Source organism: Sus scrofa, chromosome 8, assembly GCF_000003025.6.
Source record: "Sus scrofa isolate TJ Tabasco breed Duroc chromosome 8, Sscrofa11.1, whole genome shotgun sequence".
In the NCBI taxonomy this organism is placed as follows: domain Eukaryota; kingdom Metazoa; phylum Chordata; class Mammalia; order Artiodactyla; family Suidae; genus Sus; species Sus scrofa.
The window spans coordinates 135,925,173-135,947,921 of record NC_010450.4 but is presented as its reverse complement, the minus strand read 5'-3'; the positions used below and the strand labels follow the sequence as shown (position 1 = coordinate 135,947,921).

Genomic DNA, 22,749 nt, shown 5'->3' with positions numbered 1-22,749 from the left:
AAGATTATAATAATAACCTGGAAACATTTTCATTATCCTTGGGGAAAAAACATTCAGAATAAAATATCCATAAATGCTAACAGTGGATGTGTTTATTGATGAGAATATGGATGAGTTTTTGCCCGTGTTCCAAGTTACTGAATTCAATAATCATTTGTTAAAGGCCCTGAACTTGGACGAGGATGTTTGAGGCACCGCCATGTTGTTTATTAATGCACAGGAGTTATTTTTATAATATTCAAGACAGTCATTTTCTCCCTGCAAAAGAGTTCTCAGGGAAAATAGACCGATCCATCACAAAACAATTCACTCAGAGTTTACTATTACACAAGTTTTTATCACATAAAACTACACGATCCCATTTCAAACATGTGTAGGAAAACAGTAACCAAGTTAATAATTTGGGTTTCCAATAACAACTTCCAAATTTCCAAACATCCAACCACTTTATCAAACACGAAAAAAGAGATACGGACATTTGTTTTCTGATTCTTCAGGTCCCTGAGATTATTTAAACACTTACGTCTTTTTTTTTTTTTTTTTTTAGGACTGCACCCGTGGCATATGGAAGTTCCCAGGCTAAGGGTCAAATCAGAGCTGCATCTGCAACCCACACCACAGCTCATGACAACGCTGGTTCTTTAACCCACTGCGAGGCCAGGGATCGAACCCAAGTCCTCATGGATACTAGTCAGATTCATTACCACTGAGCCACAATGGGAACACTTGAACACCTAGTTCAAACACAGAAATTGAGAGTGAACATTTTATAATGCTAAGCAGATGAATTTAGTCAATATTTCACTTCAAAAGTGAGTTTGAACATGTCCAGAGATTTCAATAGAATATGGACTAGATTAATGTTTATCCAACTCAGAGGCATTTACTTCTGTCACCTTTCATAATATTCATTTATTTATTAAGTTAAATGAGTGAGGAGTTCCCTGGTGGCCTAGTGGTTAAAGATTTGGCATTGTCACTACTGTGGCTCAGGTTCAGTCTCTGGCCTGGGAACTTCCACATGCCATAGGCATGGCCGAAAAAAGAAAAATTCAAAGAGTGAATGCATATAAACCACTTAAAATAGTGCTCAACATGCATTCCACTAAATTTAAATATCATTTTTAATAATTTAACAAATATTTTTGAGCAACCACTATGTGCCTGGCCTGATACTACGCATAATTAAATAGAGCACATATACATCACTGAAGAACAGCTCTGAAGTAAGGCAATGCTTTTCCCATCAGCATCTTTCTTGGCTCACATCACACCTCTCTGATAAGAACAAAATGAGGAGAGAATGTCCAGCATAGGGGCAGAATGAGAACCAACCAGCCAACCTGTTTTAAGCTACTGTGCATTTAGAGGTGTTTTGGAGTTGCTTGTTTCACAGCAAAAACTAACTGGTGCCAGACCAAGTCTATTTACAAATACACACGTAAAAATTAAGCAAAATATCAAATCACACGCAACTTAAAAAATGCATTATAGAAAATGAATCTTATGATGATGTTATTTTTACCTAAATGTCACCATCTTTTAAGTTACATTCTGAAACCTGATATTTTCACTCAAGAAAAACTGTAGGTGACTGTGGTTGTACACACAGATTTACTCCATTCTTTCTGGAAGATCTCACACATAGTATTTCCAGGTGTGAATAAATTGGTTTATTTAATTGTTCCCCAACAGATGTATTGTTATAAATAATTGACATTATTTATAATTCTGTGCTCTGACAAATAATTACCCTTATCTCCTTGAGGAAAAAAATAGGGGAAGAACATCTTTGCTTTTTATCTCCTGGAAAGAACAGATTCTTGGAAGGGTCCACAATTGCCGCAAAAAATAGTAACACGGTAACAAACATATAAGAGCCAAGGTGGTAACAGAGCAGGATGGTGAAATCTCTGGAAATAACACGAGGCGTTGCTTTGAAGAACATACGAGACGATGATGACAGCGTCTGCATGGACCCTCCCCTGTTTAAATCCCCTGTTGACCTCTCCTCCAGGACTGTCCCCTCTGTGACACATGCTCATGGCTGAGTGACATCTCACAGTAAGACGTGGCATTCTCCCAGACTCACAGAAGAAAGGGAGTGTGAAGAAATCACTCATGGAAGTTCCCGTGTGGCGCCCTGGGCTCAGGACCTGGCACTGCTGCAGCTGCGGCACAGAGAGGTCTGCTCCCTCGCCAGGGAGCTCCCCCATGCTGCAGATGCAGCCCCCAAATAAACAGATAAATCTCTTCAAAACAGCTACTGGGGAGTTCCCGTCGTGGCGCAGTGGTTAACGAATCCGACTGGGAACCATGAGGTTGCGGGTTCAGTCCCTGCCCTTGCTCAGTGGGTTAAGGATCCGGCGTTGCTGTGAGCTGTGGTGTAGGTCACAGACGCGGCTCGGATCCCGAGTTGCTGTGGCTCTGGCGTAGGCTGGTGGCTACAGCTCCGATTAGACCCCTAGCCTGGGAACCTCCCATATGCCGCGAGAGCGGCCCAAGAAATAGTAAAAAAAAAGATACACCAAAAAAAAAAAAAAAAAAAACCCAGCTACTGGGACCAAACAAAGGGCAGCTTGGCTAATGAAAACTACATCAAATATCACAGAAGAATAAACACAAATCCTAGTTAGGATCTATTTTCCGGGAGGAAGCAGATCTAGAGTCAAGCTCACCATCTTCGCCGCCAGGAAATAAACAGCTACCACCCGTCTTCAGAAAAAAATCTAACAAGGTAAATAAAAAAGTGCTTAAATACGTGATCAATAAGAAAAGCAAACAGTATGCTAAGCACTGCAGGAGGTAGATTTGTGTTTTGACAGACGATGGGAACAGAATCCAAAACTCTAATTAGGATTTTACTAGAAATACCTGAACACTGTGTGTCACTTTCCTGACTCCCCTGCTTCCGTCCCACACTGCAAGGCGACGGAGGCCGCTCGTCTGCTTTCGACAGCAACCTTCCAGCTTTTCCACCGCACTTGCATATGAACATCTCCAGTGGGAATCGAGGCGGGCAGGAAAGCGGCCCCCAAGGGTGTCCTCAGCCTCCTCGGGCTCCGACCATGAAGCGTGTCCATCCCAGAAAAGCGACGGATCCTCTCTGATTCTTCGGAAATCTCTGCACTTTCTCTAGCTAATATCGTAAATACAACATTAATCATGATTAACCCCGCCTGAAAAAAAGAAGGTTCTGCTAGAGACCAATCCACATTTTTCTGGGCCAAATTCAGAAGTGTTTACTCTTGAGAAAAATGGTTTGTTCTTTTTACTGAGATTTTTCCAACTCGGGTAAACCCCCAAAGGACCTTCAAGGTCGGGAAATACTTTGAATCTCATGACCCTCACAGTCGGAGACGTGAGCAAAATAAACCTTGTCTTCAGCTGCCAACCGGAATAGCTTCTGGGGTTACTTGACTTGCGTGTGTGCCTGAGCTTCCTTCTGAGGAATAAAAAGATGCAAATGTTTGACAATTTCTCCAGCTGAAGATTGCTTCAACTCACAAGTCACAACGTTCTAGCAATTCCTATCCAAACCCAGGCATTCGCTACCAAGCAAAGGACACCCCTTAGGAGGCCTTCATAAATGACCGACTCAGCTTTCATTCATCCAGTGAGTGCCACTACACTCAGATAATCATGGCAAAACACCAGGGACCACTAGGGACTTGGGCCCCATTTACCCCACAGTTTGGACCTTGGAACTGACGAACTCTATCTATTATTGATAAAGAAACGGCTCGTTATTACAGCCCCTCCAGGTAACATTATTCTTTGCACAGGGAAAATCGTTAGGCAGGGTCAGAAAGGGCTGACACGTCTGAAGTTACACCGTCTATCTGCCCACTAATCACAGGGAGAGCCACACGGTTCTTATCAGAAATGTAAAATGCTGAGCACGCATAAAGAAGTTACATATGGTGAACTCATTCGTGAATCAGATTCACCAACCCTCCAAAGAGATAAGATGACTTAAACTCACAAAACACCCTACCTGAGTTTTCCTTAGGGCGGCAACATTCAAATCCCGTGTCCTGGAGCAGGAAAAGTTTCCCTACCTCAGTTGTTATTTTAACCTCTTCTGAATAAATGACTCAGGAAAGACAAAGACTAAAATGATAGATTAGGCAGAAAAATATAACCACAACCAAAAGTTTTCAGCCTTCTAGTTCAGCAAATAAGAATAATTGTCATAATTTAGAATACTGGTTTACAGTTTCCCAGGAGCTTTTAAATATATTATTCTATATGTGATTCTCACAATGGCCTGTTTAAAATAATATTAATGCATACTACAACAGCAATGGACTATTATGCAGCAAGGCAAAAGAACAATGTTGTAGAACCAATAAGATGAAAATATTGAGTACAAAATGCTGGCTGCACAGACTCACAGACAAAGAGAACAGAATTGTGGTTGCCAAGGGGGAGAGGCTGGGGGGGATGGAAGTATTGGGAGTTTGGGATTCGCAGGTGCAAACGAGTGGATTTCAGATGGAGAAACAATAAGGTCCTACTGTAGAACACAAAGCACTATATTCAATATCCTGTGATAAACCATACGGGAAAAGAACATGGAAAATGTACACATATGTAGAAGGCAGTCACTTTGCTGTGCAGCAGAAATAACAGCACTGTAAATAAACTATACTTCAAAAAATTTTTACTGCTGGTTTCAAAACAGAATGGATTGTTTGGTCCTGTTTTTGTAAAAAAAAAAAAAAAGCTCCACTATCTCCTTCCGTACATACACATACATGGAAAGGAGGCTGGAAAGACATGGACCAGCTGCGGTCTCCGCGCCGTGATGAGGATCTTTTCTCACGTTTACTTTACTTGCTAACATCCTGCGATGAATATGCATTACGTGTATGATCAGGGAAAGATAATCACATGTGACGAAAGGAAGGTGACCTGTGTTTTAAATAAGAAGTTGTTAGTAAATTAAAAAAAAAAAATCACTGCTTGGTACCAAGGAGAAATGGGGACCTTAGCTTGAACTGCTTTTAGAAAAGGTATTTTTAGAAATAAAATAATTCACTAAGTCTTATTATCTATGGTTAGAAGTTCTGCTAGTTCAGAATAATTCAGTACAAAATACACATTGAGTGAGGTCTTAACTCAAACCCTCTAGGAAGCAGAACTTTTAGTAAGAGTTAAAGAGCTGATATTTTACATGGAAACTGCAAGCCACCTCCCACCTCACTGCAACCCGCAGAGACACAGTGGGTCCCTCAGTCAGGCGTTCACTGAGCACACAGGTCTTCTCCGTGACTGAATCCAAGAAGGAACCACCCTGGAGCAGTTCGGGGCAGGGGGAAGGAGGAGAACTTGCTTGCCCAGTTCCTTACTCTGTGAAGTCCCCGTTGATCAGAGCACCTCCGAGCCCACATCCAGGCCCTCAGTGCGGCTCAGCAGGCGGCACCCCACGCCTGGAATGCCCAAAGGGCAAAAACAGAGGACCAATTTCATACAGGTGGGGCTCAGCATTTGGGTTGTGAATACCAGACAGATCCAGGGTCTCAACTCAGACCCCAGAAAGCAAAGGAACCAGCCAAGAGGGCAGCATCAGAAAGAAGGTGGCTCCTTCAGAAGAAGGAGGTGATTCAAGGACTCTGAGAAGGGATATAAAGACTCATGTCCAACACACGTCTTGTGATATCTTAGAAATAATTATCTGCTTTATTACACCACATCCCACTAACAGCATTGGTAACAAAAAAACCCTCCCCATATCTATAAATATACAATAGACTACAAGGGACCGCGTGTTATTCCTCCACCGCTCGCACATCTGGCCAGTCACAGGTACGTTGATGCGACGTGCTCAGATCTCTGAGTGTGTGGGTTATGTACTTAATTCCTGGCACTCAAACTATACTTCCACCCTTTACTTTTCCACTCAGGAAAGCATACTAAAATGCAAATAGACGAAGCTGCTGCTATCATAGAAACTATGTTAAGTCCACTCTAGTTTTTTTAAGTAAACCATTTGCAAACTTTAGTACCTCTGAGTTTACCTATACTTGTAATTTATTTCAGAACTGATCACTACAGCTTATATGTAGAAACGCTGATCAAGATACTACGAAATTCTACTTCGCACTCATTAGGATGGCTATTATTTTAGAAAATAATAACAACATGTGTTGGTGAAGATGCTGGAGAGAGGAGGACTCTTGTGCATTGCTGGTAGGAATGCAACATGGGGCAGCTCTTGTGGAAGACAGTAGGGCACTTCCTCGAAACACTGTACGATCCAGCAGTTCCACCTCTAGGTACATACCCAAAAGAACTGGGGGCAGGGACTCAAAACAGATATTTGTACACCTATGTTCATAGCAGCATTATTCCCAGGAGCCAAAAGGCAGAAGCAACCCAACTGCCCATCAATAGATGAATGGATAAACAAAATATGGTATATACAAACAATGGAATATTTTTATACATGTATCTTTAATCAGTTTTTTCTTTTTTCTGGGTTATTGAGGTATTACTGACAAATAAATTGCAGACAGTAAAAGTGGACAGTGTGATGGTTTGATATAGGTATACACATTGGGAAATGACTACCACAATTAAGCTAATTAACACATCCATCGCCTCACATAGTTACGTTCTGGTCTTTGTGGTGAAACCATAGCATAGTATTCGGCCTTGGAAGGAAGTGCTGACACATGACACAGCACCAATGAACCTTAAAGACACAACGCTAAGTAAAATGAGCCAGGTTCAATCCCTAGCCCAGGAACTCCCACATGCTGCAGGCACGGCCAAAAAGAAAGAAAGAAAGTTCACTGCAGTATTGTTCACAGTCAGAGGAACATGAGAGTAATCTAAATGTCCACCAAGATAAACATGATTGAACAAATTTTGGGTAAAGTCATTCAATGAAATATTAAGCATTTGTTAAAAAGAACTACGTAGATCTATATGTGCTAAAATGGAAAGATATTCAGAATGTGTTATTAAGACGCATAAACTATGTAAAGTACAATGGCATTTAGTAAAAACTACCTATGTGTACATATGCATGGGTGTACTTCATAAATACCCTGGAAAACACATATACCAACCGGGGGCATCTCTGTAGAATGAAGGCATGTATACCGAGTGCAGGAGAATGAGGCACTCAGAGATCCAATTAGTCAGAAGTCTGCTGACTGCAAGTGAGAGAAAGAGAACTAAAAACCGCACAGGGCAAGAACCATGGTATCATGTATCTGGAGCTCCTGGCTTTAGACAAGACTGCGTCAGACCTGCCCTACACTCCTAGGCTTATCCTGCCTTTGTTTTGTTCGCCAGGCAAACCCTTTCCCCAGCGTAACTGAAGCAGCCCCTGGAAGCCCAGACTACCCTGCAGCCAACAGAATGACGCCAGAGAAAGAAGCCGTCTTCCTCTTCGACTCCCACAAAAAAGTCCAAGGGGGAACTGACCGCTCCCGCCCAGGACGCACGTTGAATTCGTCAGGTTTGCATTTCAAGGCAAAGTGACAGAAAACCCAATTAACATTAGTTTCAACATGTAAGACTTTGGGCGTTTTCCCTGATGCCACAGTAAGTGTCCAGGGGAGGCGGCTTTTCACAAACGCTTCGGTGACCCTTTGCTCACAGCCTTGCAGGTCTCTCCGTCTTCCTGCTGGTCCCAAGCTCCAGCCAACACATCTCTGGGGACAGGCTGAGAAGCAGCAGCATCTGCCTCAGCAAAGCAAAGCCTTCCCCCAAACCCTCTGCAGACTTCTTGCTTACTTCCGACTGCCCGAATGACGTCACGTGCCCACACCCACTGCAAAGGACCTTGGGAAAGTCTGGGTTAGGAATACTCAACAGCAGGGGAGAGCGACAGAAGCAAGCGTTCAAAGACTGGCGAGTGAACCAACCTAGATTAATCTCCTGACTACTCCATCTCCACCGCCAGCCAGCCAGCCTCAGGTCTCAGTTTTCGTCCCTGCGTCAAGGGGGAGCAGTGCCCCGGGAACCCACCCCAAGGACTACATGGAATAGATGAGCTGCTTCCTTTAAAACATGGATCTTGCCAAAGAAAGGGTATGAAAGAGCATCCCAGAGAGAAAGCAGTAGCGACCACAGTTACGGCAACAGTTATAATGATCAATAAAATGCACACACATACATATATACAAACACAAATGCATATACAAGCACACACATCGGCACACATACACAAAAGCACAAGTACACGCGCGCGCACACACACACACACAGATACCTGAAAAAAGTTTAAACCCACACTATTAACTGTGTTTATCCCATGGAGCAGGGATGCAGAGAACAGGAGGACTTTCACTGCTTAATTTATGGAGCTCTCCAAAACAGCTGAGGAATTAAAGGTGATTTTTCCCCTTTTTTGGCTTTTGGCGGTGGTGCGTTTGGGGGTGGGTTTGTTTTGTTTTGTTTTTTCCTGGTATCTTTCAGCCAACAAAGACATTTTTTAATTATCAATAGTAATATGATAAGGAACCTCATTGTGCTGAGAGAGGAAATGGGGCTGAGCCAGTTTGTTGTCAGTGTGATCCTGAAAGTGATCATCATGAAGCAAAATATTTATCAGGAAGGGCAGCAGAGAAGAAAACTGGGTGACGACAGAACCATGAATAATGAAAACGAATCTCTCCCATTTAATTTTCCCTACATCTGTCTAGATGAAATTACACCTCCTAAATATTGACTTTGCTTCCAAGGACCTGAAGGGAATGTGACATATTGTATTTGACAGGGATCACTACGTGTAACCTTGGGGTAAAGATGGAGCCAGCACATCTCGTTCGGTGACACAGAGGAAGGTGACGCATAAAGGGATGCAGTGATGCATCTGGGCTCCACTGTCACAGAGTAATTGCTTTATGGATCCCTCGGCCACCTGAGGAGGCCCAGGTGACAGGATTTTTAGAGGCTGCTTTGCAGTCAGTTTGTCCTTCCACCCAAAGGGAAGGGGTTCTTCACCAGAAGGGGTTCCAACTTGGGTTGGAAACAATTACCTTTCCCCCCACACACCTCTATGTGGGTTTCCTCCCATTAAAGAGCACAAACCACAGCAACATTAGCGACACCAGGACATCTGTCACCACCAGAGTCCCAGGCATTTTCCCATCACATCACATCGTTGCTGACTTGCTGCCGCGTCATTTATGCCCACCGCTTCTTCAAAAGTACAGCGGCACAGACCCACCACAGCGCATTAAGTGGATTTCAATAATAATTGTTACATACATATGTGATCCGATATATTCATTTTACGCAGGCAGAAACACTCTTCTGACAGCCAAAGGCATCCACGGTACCAAACAAAACAAGGCACAACAAAACCACACGCACAGAACCGATTAAGAACCGCGGTAAAGGGGCAAACGCAGGCACCGCCCAACACTGTCCGAAAACCTTCCCAGCATAAGAAAAAGCATCCTGTCCCATTGCTTGGGGTACGTGTTTGCCTCGTGTTACAGTGTAACTACAGGACAAATCAAGCCTCAAATCCCCACGCGGTGCTCTTCTCCTCCCAGAGGCCTCTCAAGAGAACCCCCACTGTCAGCGCCACGGCGGAGCATCACACTCTGCCGGGGTCACTCACACGAGAGGCAACTGCCATCTCCCCAACGTAGTCACACACACTGCAGCAGGACCACCGCTCCCAGTCGACATTCCAAAACGCAATCAATGAAACAAGAAGCCACGCAAAAGGTTAAAACCTATCAATGTTTCCTCTTCAACTGTCGAAACACTCTCGAGCTAAGGAGAAAATTATGAATATTTCTTCCACTGCATCAATTAGCTGTCACTTTTGGTGTTTTCCGATGGGTGTTGAAGCCAAACAGAACTGGTTTTGAGTCCCAGCTCTTTAACCATCGACCGTGAGTGACCGCTGGCTAATCCCCTACCTGAACCTTGGATTTCTGACCAGAACGACCCTCAAAAGGCTGCTCATTCATTCATTCATTCAATCAATCAATCATTCATGTATTCATTAATCAACAAATGCACTTTGAGCATGTGCTAAGAGCTATCTCTACCATGGTTCTGAACAGGTAATGCAGAAATGGAAGGAACCTGGGGAGACCCAATATCTCAAAATAAAAATCCATAAATGGTTCAGACATAGTGGGCTCATCTTCTCATGTCTTAGAACTCAGAATCAGACAGACAGAGTCTCCCAGCAGCACAGGCCAGGTAAGAAGGAAGGAGATGTGCCTCAGAACCAGGTTAGGACCGTTGTCTGAAGCAGACCCAGTCAGCAAAGGAACATGGGGCCAGGCACGATGGGAAGACAATCAGTGGCTAAAACAAAGGTCATTCAAGAGAAGATGACATGAGGCTACTCAGCACATGGCTGGAGAACAGAAGCTGTAAGTCCAGAGTCAAGAAAGATTCCAAAATGACATGAAAACATTTGTCCAGGGGAAAGCAGAGCTTACGTTACCTATCCTGGCAGCAGATGTAGGGCTGCCTTTGGGGAGAAGGCTTGGCAAGAACAAGTTAACAGGTAAGAGATCTCTTTTCAAGTTGGTTGGTCTTCATTTTCAAAGGAGGACATAGATTTAATTTACAAAAATATGCTTTACTTTGTCATAGGGAAACACCTTCAAATGATATGTCCCTATATTACAAAAGGAGTGGAAAAGCACAGAAATGACCATATTGACATAAGGCTCATACCATCTCTCCAAAAATAAGTATATCCAAAGGCCCTCCTGTCTTCGACTTACTCTGAATTAGAAAAGTGAACTAGCCTAGCCTTTGATTAACTATCCCACGTCACTGATATCATAACTTAAATCTAAGTGTCACCTGGCCACCTCTGCGGCTGGTTCAGTCTCTCCTTTACAATGAGTCTGCCACTAAGGAAGTGCTCCAATTTTACTGGTGTCAAAAGACTCCTTCAAAGCGCTTTAAGATAAAAATACTCTGTAAGTTTTGAAAGCAAAAATTCCCATAGGCGGGGTTCCCGTTGCAGCTCAGCAGGTTAAGAACCTAACACAGTGTCCATGAGGAAGGGGGTTCCATTCCTAGCCCGGTCAGTGGGTTAAGGATCCAGCATTGCCACAAGCTATGGTGTAGGTCACAGACGTGGCTCAGATCTTGTGTTTCTGTGGCTGTGGCACAGGCAATTCGACCCCTAGCCTGAGAACATCTATATCCGGAGGAAAGAAGAAGAGGAAGAGAAAGAAGGAGAATGAGAAGAAGTGGGGGGGAGAAGGAGGAAGAGGAGGAGGACGACGAGGAGGAAGAGAAGAAAGAGGGGGAAGAGAGGAGGAGGAGGAGGAAAGGTCCTGAAGGCTTTATAACATCTCCCCTTCCTTGTTGGGACAACTGTACTAGAAGTCACTGAAGGAGCTAGGAGGGTCCCCTCTGGGACCGCAGGAGTCTTCATTTCACTATCACACCTGAGAGTCCATGGCAATGAGTCTTATGTTCCTTTAAAAGGACATTTCACCTTAAGTTCAGGGAAATAAAAACTAGTCCCCAGAACTTACTCCTTCTAACAGCAAGTTTGGGTTGCAGGTCAAAAGCATAAGTCTAAATTCTGAATATCCATCAACAGAGGAATGAATAAAGAAGATGTGGCACATATACACAATGGAATATTACACAGCCACTAAAAAGAATGAAATAATGCCATTTGCAACAACATGGATGGACCTAGAAATTACCATAAGTTAGACAGAGAAAGACAAATATCATATATCACTTTTATGAGGAATCTAATAAAAAATGATACAAGGAGTTCCCGTCGTGGCACAGTGGTTAACGAATCCGACTAGGAACCATGAGGTTGCGGGTTTGGTCCCTGCCCTTGCTCAGTGGGTTAACGATCCGGCGTTGCCATGAGCTGTGGTATAGGTTGCAGACGCGGCTCGCGGCTCGGATCCAGCGTTGCTGTGGCTCTGGTGTAGGCCGGTGGCTACAGCTCCGATTCAACCCCTAGCCTGGGAACCTCCATATGCCGCGGGAGCGGCCCAAGAAATAGCAACAACAACAACAACAGCAGCAAAAAGACAAAAAAGACAAAAGACAAAAAAAAAAAAAAAAAAAGATACAAAAGAACTTACTTATAAAACAAACAAACTCACAGATTTCAAAAGCAAGTTTCTGGTCACCAAAGGTGAAATAGTTGGGGGAAGGGAGGAATTGGGAGGGTGGCAGTAACATACACACACTATTAAATAAAACAGATGATTAACAATAACCTACTGTATAACAAGTAAAATCTACTCCATAGTTTATAACAACCTATGCGGGGAAAAAAGAATGGATATATTTATATATATGATTCACTTTGCTGTACACCTGAAACTAATACAACATTGTAAATCAACTATACCCCAACAAAATTGTTTTAAAAATAAGATTAAAAAGGAAGTTCCCATTGTGGCTCAGTGGTAACTAAGTGGTAATTCATGAGGATGCGGGTTCAGTCCCTGGCCTCGCTCAGTGGGTTAAGGATCCGGCATTGCCATGAGCTGCATATGACAGAGATATGGGTCAGATCCGGTGTTGCTGTAGCTGTGGCGAAGTCTGGCAGCTACAGCTCCAATTTGACCCCTAGCCTGGGAACCTCCACATGCCACAGTGTGCCCCTAAAGACAAAAAATAAAAATAAGATAAAAAAATAAATTCAAGGGTTCCACATAAAAATTTCTACCTGTTCTTTGAAAAATGAAAATCTCTCCAATGGCAAATGATTGATTAGCAGCTGACTGGCCAATCAGTATCTGCACTTGGAATTAGCAAACAATAAAATGACGACAGAGTTACCTTCCAATTTTTGATACACCATCAAAGATATTAGAGGATCATATTTGTTACAGGTGAATTGTGTCCCCCCAGAGGTATGATGATGCCCCAGCCCCCAGGACCTCTGAATATAGCCTTATTTGGAAACAGAGTCTTTACAGATATAATCGAATTAAGCTGAGGTCATTAGGTGGGTCCTAAAGCAGTATGTATGACTGGTGTCCTCATAAAAGGAAAAGGCCAGATGAAGACAGAGACACACAGGGGACACCATGTGACGACAGACAGTAAGGGCTAGAACTGCAGACCAGGACACCAAGGATTCCTGGCAAACCCCCAGAAGCTAGGAAGAGGCAAGAAAGGATTCCCACACTGACGTCACAGGGAGCACGACCCTGCCGACAGCTTGATCTCAGACTTCCAGCCTCCAGAACAGTGAGACAACACATTGCTGCTATTCTAAGCCACCAGTTTGTGGTATTTTGCTATGGGAGCCCTTGGAAACTAATACAATGTCTCTGCTTCTTATGGCTAATTTTCACATCAGTGTGAGATTCTTGGCAGACTTTTCCTTGAAAGTACCTTGTTCATTCAACTAGTGTAAACTGAATGACAAAGAACCAGCTCCAGGAGTTCCCTGGTGGCCCCGAAGGTTGAGAATCCAGCATTGTCACTGCTGTGGCTCTGGTTACTGCTGTGATGTGGGTTTCTCTCTGGCCTGGGACCACGGATGGGGTGGGGGGACAACCTAGCTCCATACCACGCAGGCAAAAAGGGGTTTCGAACTTCAACATGTGTAACAAAAGGTCCCACTTGCTAGGGCTGCCAGATAAAATGCAGGGAGCTTCATTAAATCTGAATTTCAGATAAACAATGAATAACTTTTTAGTTAAGTATGTCCTATGCATTTTAGTGAAGCAGGTCCTATGCATATAATTTTACTGTAAAATTATTCATGTTCACCTGAAATTCACATTTAAGTGAGTGTCCTATATCTGTATTTGTTAAATCTGGCAGCCTTACAGATTAGTTAACATTCCACATCACAGACTCAAGGCGTGCTTCTGGAATATTCCATCATTTGTTCTTTGTTTCTCCTCTTTGAGCCAATGAGACAAACTAGCATACACTGCATACTACATAGCCTGTTCTTCCTCTTCGGTTTCAAGCAGCTCCCGTCTCATTTGTAGACACTGTTAGCAATTATGGATGGCTGACGATTCTCCAGTGAGTTTGCTTTGGGTAAGCACCATGACATCCATACAGCTTTTATAAAACACCCCACAATCAATAAAAAGAAATTAGAACCATCAATTCTACATGTAAAGATGTAATCAGCTTGCAGGGGCATTATCAATTCTTTATTTCAATGGTGTGGCCAACATAAGGAGACAGAAAAGAACATAAAAGGCAATGTTTTTTCTTGCTTTTCACCCACACTAAATTAATTATTTTTTATAAAAATGTAATATATCCCTTTATGGATAATGCTGTTATTAGAAGACTTTGTAATCTGCTACTTCAATCTTATTTCTTATTCTCCCTGGACCTCTGCTTCTTCATCTGTAAAATTAAGGCAGTAGAATACACAGTTCCGGAGACTTTGTCAGGATTCTGGAGCTAGCCGCAGGCCTAATCAGCCTTTCTGTCTACTCCCTTTTGCCTGCCCTCCCCCTCCTGCCCCCCACCCACCCCAACCCCACCGCTGTGGCCCATCCCCCATTGATGGCCCCGCCTCCCATCAAAATTCCTCTTCCCTTGGGTTGGGGAAGGCCTTCCCATGCATAACAGAAACCGCAAAAGAAACAGTTATTAAATTTGACTGAATACATCAAAAGACGCTGTGAACAAAAAAGGCAAATGACAAAGACTGGAAAAGATAGTTGCATCGTGCAATGTAGAAAATTTTCAACATGCCAAGCAAAATGTGGGCAAAGAACCTAACAGGCAGTTTACACACTTATACGCTCACACCTGCCATAGGTACATGTGTCTGTCTACATACACATATGTATGCACACATGGAGATAATAAACATATGAAAGTACATGCATCCGCTGGTAATTAAAGAATTATGATTGAAAGAAAGCACCATTTTGCCTACCAAGTTGTCAAAATCCTTTAAAGAAAACAGTCCGATATTAGAAAAGTGGAAAAGTGCACTCTCATACTCCACTGGCAACCGCATGTGGTGATACAATCATTTTAGAACTCAATTTAGTAATTCATGTCAAAAGCCTTAAAATACGCCAATGTTCTGAAACAGCAATTTCACTTCTGGGGACTGTTCTTAAAAATTTACCTTGAGATTTCATTCACTGTATTATTAATGACAGCAGTAATTTGGAAACAACCTAAATTGAGGTTTAAGTCAATAAATTAGGATACATCCATATGGTACTCCATAGTTATTTAAAAGCAGGGAGCAGGGAGGGAGGGACAAATTCGGGGTACAGGATTAACAGAGGCAAACTACTACACATAAAATAAATAAGCAACAGGGACCCACTGTGTAGCAACAAGGAACTATATTCAATATCCTGCAATATTCTATAGTGAAACATAACCTGAAAAAAAAATAACTGAATCACTTCGCTGTACACCTGAAACCAACACAATCCTGTAAATCAACCATCTTTTAATTTTAAAAATAAGTAAAACAAAAGTACATTCACTTAACAACATGAAATACGTTCATAATATATTTAAACTATTTTAAAACAACTTACCAACAGTATGATCCCACTGTTTTCAAAGAAAATATGAAACATATATGTAACCCTAGGTGAAAGACTAGAAGAATATACAAAAATTAATAATAAACATTAATTGTCATTATTTCTAGGAAGAGGGATTAAGAGATTTTTTTCTCCCCCCTACTTTCAAAGTTTTCTACAATGATTATGTATTACTTTTCATGTTAAAGAAAAAAAAAAAGTATTTTATATTTTAGTTCATCTATCTTGTCTTAAAACCTGCCGTGTGTATGGCTGCCATAGGTTAATATAATAAACCAGACCTACTAATTTGCCAGTTTGTGAAAGAATGCTTTAACCTTGCGAACTAGTTGAGAACACTTGATTGCAAGAAGCAGAAATGCCAGAGTGGACTAGATCGAGCCGAAAGAAGAATTAGAAAAAGTAAGGTCACATAAGAATCTAGCAGATCCTGTAACAAACAATGTGGCTAGAGTCACAGGGAATGACAGTTCCCAAAAGAAAGAAGTCCAGAAAAGAGAAGGCTTGCCAGGAAAAAATTACTGTACCTCCACCTCACAGGAAAAGCACCGATGCCTTTAGCAGGTCAGTGACTGATGGCTCTGGGGAACCTGCAGTTTCTCTAGATGGGGTTCCCTGACGGGCCTCAGGTGGAAAGCTGTATGCAGGGGCTGTTGGGGAGTGTCCTTGGGAGACACTTCACCTTCGAGGAGGTGAAGAAGGCAGGACTAGGCAGAGGGGGGCGGCTCTGGAGCTGGGAAGGCCCTTCAGAGTTGCCCTCGGTTGAGGCAAGAGGGTAGGCTTCTGCACGCCTGCCGTGACCAAGAGGAGGCACACCCTGGGATGCCAGGCAGATCTCTGCAGCAGAGACTCATTCACAGTGATGGACAGAGCTGTGAGCCTTTGGCAGCCCAGTGTGCCAGCCCTGGAGAGGGGACCAGGCTGGGCAGCCCAGTACATCAGCGTCACAGAGCAGAGCCAAGCTCGCCTCCTTTCCAAAAGCAGAGTAATCGTAAAGTTTTAATATTTCAAAAATAAACATATCGTGAGCCAGAAAAAGGAAATCTAGTGACAAGCCAGGGCTGAAGACACAGACCTACTGGGCTCAGGGATCAGAAACAGGCAATGCTGGCCACACACGGGGCTACGGAGGACAAGGTCTGGAATGCAGGAGAGGGTCGCTCCTAGTGCTGCCCTGTCCGATGATAAAAATCAATAGATGACTTAGCTCAGGTCAGCCGAAGCCCACCCTCAACAAGAGAGGACGTTTGGGTCGCCCCCTCCCCAAGGTAAAAAAATCACAGCCGCTGAGGTGCCAGCTGAGAGCAAAGAAAACTCGGAATGGACAGTGGAAAAAAAGAAGTAGTCTATAAACACCAATTTGAATCTTGTACTCAGGCACATAAATAAGGATTGCAGTAGCTACACATACATTTTTTCCTTACTTTTTTTCTTTTTCACTATGCCCAAGGCACATGGAAGTTCCCAGGCCAGGAATCAAACCTGCACCACAGCAGCAACCCGAGCCTCAGCAGTGATGACACCAGGTCCTTAACCTGCTGAGCCATCAGGGAACTCCTCCCCTTACTTTTTTATCTATACCTTTTTCCATCCACCTTTTCCTTATTTTATAAGGTATGTTGGACTAATGAACTTCATCATGTAGTTTTCAGTTGCAGGATATCAAGTTGGGAACCTGACTAAATTTAAAGAGGTTTGGACATCACTCAGAACCAAAGATGAAAGTGTGTCCTGACCAAGGATTAGGATTAATACAGTTCGGTAAGCTTGATCCAATAAGGCAGGGCAGGGGTGGGGGAGACAACATCCCACAGAGGCAGGTGCATGGACTGAAAGGATGCTAGGTCTCCCTTTCCCGGGCAGAGTGTGTTTCCACTGGACTGAGAGACAGCTGTGTCACCTTGGCAGGAGTATGTTACCGCTGCAGTTTGAAAATTTAAATATGGGTAGAAGTGTATAAATGAAAGCTAGCCATATAACCTTCCATTAAACAGATAAACTACAATTTACTGTACCATTCCCCCACCTTTTGAGTTGGAATTTAACTTGTTCCCACTTATTGTCAAATACGTAGTGATAACACTTTTCCATGTTTTATCATTTTTTCACAGTCACAGAATCGGGATCTAAGGACTTGTGTCTGATCTTTTCAGCTTTGACAGCTCTGTGGGAGCGCTCCCCCCTCTTTCTGGCAGAGTGGCCCCCTTCGTGCCTCAGTCTTTCTGTCTGGTCATGGATTCTCTGACTCTCCAGACTAAAATCTTCACACTCAGTAGAGGGGAGAGAGAAGGACGGAGCTCCTTCCCAGGTAGGGTGGGGGGTGTTTATCTTATTTATTCATTCAACAAACTTTTAAAGGAAACTGCTGAATATGGTGCCCTAACAGTGTTTCTTTGACCGCAAGATAAAACTTTAGTGCTTTTCTAGAAAATACAAAGGATTTCACAACACACCTTTTGCATGTTAACATCAGTCCTCGTCCTGTCTTACTCTACTACTATTTTTTTTTTTTTGCGCTTCATCATTTTTTACCTAGAGCAAATTTCTTTTCTTTTTTTTTTTTTCTTTTTTAGTGCATATGAAAGTTACCAGGCTAGAGGTCGAATCTGCAGCTGCCAGCCTACACCACAGCCACAGCAATGCCAGATCCGAGCCACATCTGCAACCTACACCACAGCTCACAGCAACACCGGATCCTTAACCCACTGAGCAAGGCCAGGGATCGAACCCACATCCCCATGGATACTAGTTGGATTCTTAATCCACAGAGCCACAACAGGAACTCCTGAGCATACTGTATAGTATGTAAATTCTTCCTGGGACAAAGAAGGAAAAAGTGAATTATGAACATAGCTATACAGGAGTTCCCGTGGTGGCTCAGCAGTAAGAAACCCTACTAGCATCCATGAGGATGCAGGTTTGATCCCTGGCCTCCCTCAGTGGGTTAAGTATCGAGTATTGCCGTGAGTTGTGGTGTAGGTCCAAGACACGGCTCAGCAGCTGAAGCTCCAATTTGACCCCGCCTAGCCTGGGAACCTCCATATGCCGTGGGTGCGGCCCTAAAAAAGACAACAACAACAACAAAGAGTGTATCTGTATACATATGAGTGCAGTCAACCGAATCCCCACCTTAGAGTGTTTTAAACAACCAAGGCATACACACAATCCTCTCAAGTAGTAGGTCTGAGGACATACCGTCCAAGACTTGGTGCAGCAGTTCAGCGACGGCCCCGGGGCCCAGGCTCTTTCCATCCTTTTGCTCTGATATTCTCAACACCTTGGATTTTCGACCTCTGGTTGGTGGTCTCCTGGTATTAAGTTGACTACAACAAGCCCAAATGTCACGTCCTGGCACCGCAGCGCAGAACATGGGAGAGGAAGCGATGTCTCCTCATCCAAGCCTCTCTGACTGCACCCCAGCAGGCTTCTCCCTCACTGACCGGAACTGGGTCGTGCTCGTACCATTACCTGAAAATACATTAAGAAAACGAGAACCTGGCGCTGTTAGCGTCATCCAAGAGAGGTGGGCCTTTCTAGAAGGGACGAGGTAGTAGAAAACAGGTACTGTGCAGCCATCGAGCGACGGCTGTAGACACAGGACACAGGGCTGGAGCTGGCGGTGAGGAGGGGTGGATACATGGTCACGCACCTGCACAAAGATAAGGCCTGTTTTTTCAACTTTGAGCCCCAATTTTTGCCCTCAAGCTCTCTCTCTCCATATCACAACACACAGCTCACGACACTCCCACACACTGACCCCCTGGCGCTGCTCAGTCCCCTCTCTCTCACACACAAGAGGCCTCCAACAAGCCTCCTGCACCACATCTCCTAGTAAGTTCATTTCAACATTGTCAGTGATGCAGTGGTTGCCATTAGCCAGACATACTGACAACACCTGCTCTCCAGGGGATGCACTCTTCTGCTTAGGAACCACCAAACCTGCCGGGAAAGCTAAGGCGTCACTGTGAGTAAGTGACGACTCGTGATTCGGGAATTTAGGGGAAAACACTCCGAGAACTTTATATTCAGACAGAATTATAAAATACCTACTTATTAATACATAACACTCCACCATCTACTAAGCACTCTCATACTCATTATCTCCTTAACCCTCACTGTGAGCCCGTAAGGTTAATACCATTACAAGCGTTTTACAGACGAAGACACAACTGCTCGTTAGAGTTAAGGAGTCTTTGGGAGTTCCCGTGGTGGCAAAGTGGAAACGAATCCGACTAGGAACCATGAGGTTGTGGGTTCGATCCCTGGCCTCGCTCAGTGGTTTAGGGATCTGGTGTTGCTGTGGCTGTGATGTAGGCCAGCAGCTGTAGCTCCAATTCGACCCCTAGCCTGGGAACCTCCATACGCTGCAGGTATGGCCCTAAAAAGAAAAAAAAAAAAAAATTAAGTGATCTCCTGGCCAGTCACAGACACTAAGTGACAGACCAGGACTTGAACTCACGTACCGAGTGATACCAATTACTTTTAAGTACTACCCAAGTAGGAAAGAATCCAGTGATTTCTCACGTTTGACTATACAACTATACAAGCGTTATGAGACTATAGGCACGCCACTTAAACTGTCGTCCTTAGCATCTCCCTCTATAAAGTTAGGGCCTTGAATAGATTATAGGCCCCACACCAGTGCAGCAACCAGAAAAGATGGTCTAGCAAACCTCTGAGCCGGATTGGGGGTATCTGAATAATTACCACTGCCCCAAGCCCTTAACCCCAACACGGTGTTACGGCTTCACACATTTATTTAGGAAACACTTACGAAGCAACTGTCACGGGCCAGAAATGTTCAAGCAAAAGGATAAAGCAACACAAACAGAGTTCTTCCCTAATGCACCTGGATTTTCACTGTCAATAACATCATACCCCTGCCCAGACTACCAGAATCGTATGGGCTGCACAGCACAGGGAACCATACTCAGTATCCTGAGATAAGCCATCCTGGAAAAGAATATGAAAAAGCACATACATGTGGATAACTGAATCACTCTGCTGTACAGCCAAAATTCACACATTACAATCAACTACACTTCAGCAAACTTTCTTTAAAAATTAAAAATTAAATTTTACTGGGAATCTGGAGTTAACAGATGCAAACTACTGCCTCTGCAGTGGATAAGCAATGAGGTCCTGCTGTATAGCACTGGGAACTCTATCTAGTCACTTGCAACAGAGCGTGATGGAGGGTAATGTGAGAAAAAGAACGCACACATGTATGTGTGACTGGGTCACGCTGCTGTACAGTAGAAAACTGACAGAACGCTCTAAACCAACTATAACGGAAAAAACAAAAATCATTGAACTTTTTTTTAAAAAAATAAAATTTTATGGAAAGATTACAAGTGGTCAAGTGGTTCTGAAAGACTGTGATCTACGACTTCAGACATGAGAAATCAAGTTAAGAGAGTGATTATGAGAAAAAAGGGCCTCTAGAGAGAGAATTGATCAGTGAAAAGACCAAAGCCGAGCCGGACATAACCGTTCAGTCTTCCCATTAACACGTCCTCAGACTACACGCAGCACTTAGGTGGGGTCCAGACAGAACCAGCACTTCCAAAGACCCACACGTGGCCCCGACACGCCAGCCACATCTCCCCAGGGGCCCCCTGCGCCTTGCTCATGAGATTTCTCCCAGAGCTTGACCGTCAGACCGCAGTTAGCGTTACGGGGCCCCCCGGACCCTGGCTATGGCCCTCCCCTGCGCCTTTGAAACCCCGATTTCCTGGTGGTAAAGATGGGTGGTGACGGAGGTTTACCACTCCGAGGGCCGCTGTGAAGATTAATGACTTACGTTGCGCAAAGTGCTTTTAAACCCCCAGATGAGAAGGGATCATCCCGCCGGCTGCTGCCTGATGAGCATGTGCCGGCTTTAAATTGGTTACTGCCACCATATTTCAAGACCCCCCCCCCCAAAGAGACCCAGATGAAAGACAATGCCCAGGAGCCCACTGATGGCTTTTAGACTGCACGTCCCCAGAGGCTGAGGAGCTGACAGAGATGGAACATCCCATTCGGCACCCCCTCTACGGGGATGCGCTGCCTCTTTACGTTCAGACGTGGGATCAAGAGCATAAAAGTCACATTTGAACCAACATCTGATGTCCCCCTTGAGGCCGTGCTGAGACTGCCACCTCACTGCTCTGGCTTGGAACATTTCCAGGCTAATGGCAAAATGATTTCTTACAGGACTATCCGAGGGGGGAAACTGAGTAGAAATTTATCTTGCTATTTAGAAAAATAATTAGTCAATAAGTTTGAGGGATAATCACGGAAAATCCAAGCTGGTTTAATATGTGTGGCTTCTAATGATGTGTAAATTGACTGGAAACTATATTTGCAATCTGATTATCCTTAGAAAAACTAGAGCAAAGGCCAATTTCAGAACTGTTGTCTATTTCAAGAGTGTTTTTTTTTTTTTTTGGTTGGCAATTTGAACAATTTACACTTTAAAAGATAAATTGCATTGATCCGATAAAGAGAAAATAAAATTACCATATTGGTTTTCCCCTGGAAAGCATTTTTCCTAGACTTTAAAGTTTTGTAAAGAACATTAAAAGCGGAGTTCCCGTCGTGGCGCAGTGGTTAACGAATCCGACTAGGAACCATGAGGTTGCGGGTTCAGTCCCTGCCCCTGCTCAGTGGGTTAACGATCCGGCGTTGCCGTGAGCTGTGGTGTAGGTTGCAGATGCGGCTCGGATCCCGTGTTGCTGTGGCTCTGGCGTAGGCCAGTGGCTACAGCTCCGATTCAACCCCTAGCCTGGGAACCTCCATATGCCGTGGGAGCGGCCCAAAGAAATAGCAAAAAGACAAAAAAAAAAAAAAAGAACATTAAAAGCATCAAAGTGAGTGAGATGTATAATTTAGAATTACATCACCCACACACAAGTCCAAAAGGTTTCCATAATACCACTAGAACAGATCTGGAAGCCAACCTCGAAGTAGTTGAAAGCACAGTGAAAATCTACATTTGAAAAGTTCTAACGGCTTGTGAAGTCATTAGAGTAAACGCTTGTCCTACAGGTGAATCAGGCTTTAGATGGATAGCTAGTAACGATGCACGAAGTAGTTACACGAAGATAATCAAACATTATTCGCTCTGTGAGCCAACTAGAGAGGTACACTGGGAAAATGGCAACCTCATCAGGGCTTATTTCGACTTTTTAATTTTCTCAACTTTTGGTTAAGGTCTAAGTGGCTTTGGCTTCCAGGTTATTCTCAGCAGTCCTCACTGAGTCTGCATAGAGAAAGA

The 22,749-nt window shown here is 43.8% G+C and overlaps 1 protein-coding gene across 1 annotated transcript in view; it reads right to left on the bottom strand.

Moving 5' to 3' along the window:
- Positions 1-22,749, bottom strand: part of RASGEF1B (RasGEF domain family member 1B) — a 699,030-nt gene that overhangs the window by 647,130 nt on the left and 29,151 nt on the right. Inside the window, exon 2 of the mRNA XM_021100308.1 lies at positions 18,684-18,956. The gene's annotated coding sequence lies outside the window, so the exon portion shown is untranslated. The remainder of the gene's footprint in view (positions 1-18,683; positions 18,957-22,749) is intronic.